This window comes from Bison bison, unplaced genomic scaffold, assembly GCF_000754665.1.
Source record: "Bison bison bison isolate TAMUID 2011002044 unplaced genomic scaffold, Bison_UMD1.0 scf7180017864301, whole genome shotgun sequence".
Lineage (NCBI taxonomy): Eukaryota > Metazoa > Chordata > Mammalia > Artiodactyla > Bovidae > Bison > Bison bison.
In genome coordinates this window covers 980,283-983,135 of record NW_011494873.1, presented here as the reverse complement: position 1 = coordinate 983,135, position 2,853 = coordinate 980,283, and positions in this window count along the sequence as shown.

The following is a 2,853-nucleotide window of genomic DNA, read 5'->3' as shown; positions in this document are numbered from 1 at the left end:
CGGCAGACCAGGAGGAACAGGTGTTCTGTGGCCGCGAGGCCCCTCCTGTTGCCAAAGCAGCACTTGTGCTGTCTGTGAGCTCGAAGCACTGCCGCCGAGGTCCCCGTGGGTTCATTCATCCTGTAATTCTCGGGGGCTTTTCAGCCGTTCCCTGCGGTGGAAGACAAGAACCAGGGCTCATAATGGCCATTTTGGCTCCAGCAGAGCCTGGTCTGCAGCCGGATGCTTGGGGTACCCCCGTTCCCCCAGCTCACTTTCCTCTTGAGACCACCTCCACAGTGGTGGAACGGGAAGAACCTGAATGCTTTATTTTGATCTCAGGGGTTTCATGCCATCTTGTGGTCCCCCTTTCTGCACGCACGTCCCCGCCCCCTTCCCATGCACACAGAACAGGGCCCGCTGGTGCTACGCAGGCTTGCCTCTGCCCTGGGCCTCTTGTGCTGGGTGTGTTGGAAGGTACTTGCCGGCTGAGCCCATGCCACAGAGCATGTTAGGGCGAGCCATTGGTATGGGGTGGGGGTGCTGGGTGTTGGCCCCAGAGGCACAGACGGTACTGGCTGAGTTGCCAGTCTGTGATGCCTTTTTGGCCCCACAGAGGGATCCTATGTTCAGGAATAGACTTCCCCCACCCAGTCACTCTGTCTCTCGTTGCCCATCCTGTCTGCAGGTGATCCAGGAAGGCCACTTCCCTCTGCGCTGTGCCCCTCCTACTTCAGGGTCCAGCCTCACACTTCAGACAGAGGCTCACAGGCACTGCACCTTCTGTTCAGGGAGAAAAAACATAAGGGAGAAATATGGAGTGCTTCTTGTCCCCAGGAACCAGACAGAAGCAAAGCTTCTGTCTCTCAGATGGAGTCCTGGGCCTTGATGCCTCAGCCGGCCCCCCAGAGGTTCCACTCCCCACAGGCTAGAGCGTATATAACCCGGTAAAGCGAATGCTCAACCCAGCATTCGACTCATCTACAAAGAAAACCTTTTTTTTTCCCATCTTTATGTCTAACTTGATATAAATGAATGTCTTCCTTAGGAAAACATCTGCTTTTAAAAAAAAAAATAAATAAAAAACAACAACAACAGAAAAATATGAAGGTGACTGAGACGAGTCAAATGGGCGTACTGATTCTGGGCATGAGTTTGCTGGTGATGGGTGGTTAACACTCTGGGAAGAGTTCCTCTTTCTTCCTCTCCTATAGGTTAAGGTTAGATGTTCTGTCTTTCTACAGCAAGTCCCTGGAGTTTTCTGGGTACTCTTGTAACTGGATTTTGGGAAAGGAGGGTAACCATTCAATAGAAAAAGGGACTTGCGGTTCCACAGACTTACACACGTGGTGAAGATGCCCGAGGCCCGTGGGAAGGCACTGGTTCTCTTAGGTTAGTGAGCGCTCGGCTTGCCTGCTTCAGTATTTGACCCAGAAGGACAGTTTTCAGGTCTCCCACAGGTGAGATAAGGGAAATGATGATCCCCTTTGCCTCTCTCTGGTGCGTGGGCGCTGGGGAAACATGAACTAGCAGCAGTGTAACGACAGGACATGGACGCAGTCCCACCGGGCGAGGCCAGCAGTGGCAAAGGGTCTCGCGTTGGCCGATGGCAGGGCTGATTTGGGCTTTGTTTTGTTTTTTTGGGGGGGGCTTTGTTTACAACACTGCCTTCTGTAGCCTGGGGTATGAGAGAGAGTGTTAGGAGAGAGGCCCGTCTCATGGTTTAGGAGGAAGTCCTTCACGTTGGAATCTCATTCAAGGAGTTGCCGCTTTCTGTTCAGCACCGCCTGAGCCCTACTAGCTCCCCCGTCCTTTCTGGATGGGGTCCGCTTGGGTCTCCCAGGCTCACCGTTAAGCCAGTATGACGCCCCTCACTGAGGAAGCCCATGCAGTATTCTTCATGTTCTGTGCTAATGTTTTCTCTGGAAGGGACAGACGGAACTGTTCCTCATTTTCAGTCAGTTTTTAGCAGAGTAAATAGAACTAACTTATATTTTCCCTTTTATGGAGAAGTTATTTTTATGTAGTTTCCAAACTTTATATAAAAAACTTTTGTGAAGTGTTCTCTGCAAAGTTAACTGCAAGAATGTAAATATGCTTCTAATAAAATAACAAGGTGAGAAACTCTTTGCATTTGGGTTTTTTCTCTTGGATTGGGGTGGGGAAAGCAGGGCAGACTTACCCAGGAAACGGTTTACTATTGTCTGAGTACACTGAGTGCGTCCCAGGGTGTATAGCAGGTCAGACTTCGGGGTTTCTGTTCTTGAAGAAGTTACATTTGATGTATTTTCTCTACAGACATTTATATCATTCTCATTTAACAGCAAACATTTGGCCCCTAAGAGTTTTTCACACATTAACTTACTGAATCCTTTCAACAACCTGTGAGGAAGGCATTGTCATTTTATAGATGAGGAAACATGCTGGGTAAGGGGAAGGTCAGGTGAAAGCTCACAGCCCTGGTGATGCCCATGGAATTCAGAAGTTTGAACTCCATGGTCTTCTCCACAGCTCCTCTCCCACCAGCTGCACGCATTACACTCAAGCAAGAGACACACACAATTAACCACTGGCTTCTCTGCAATATAGAAAGTGATGGCCATGCTTCTAAAATCTCATTCAGGGGTTCTTAACCTGGAGTTCATGGACCCCTGTTATACGCACACAAGGGATCCATGGGTAAAATTCAGGGTATCATTGTACCTGAATGAGAAAGATAGGTAGTTTCAAGCTCTAACTGAATTTCAGCATTTCTTTTCTTTACGGGTATAGGCAACAAACTAATATTATCAGCAGTGCTTGTGACTATGTCAGCAGTAGGAATCACAGATATTTCATCTCACATTAGAGATGTTGCAGACAGCTTCAATTATC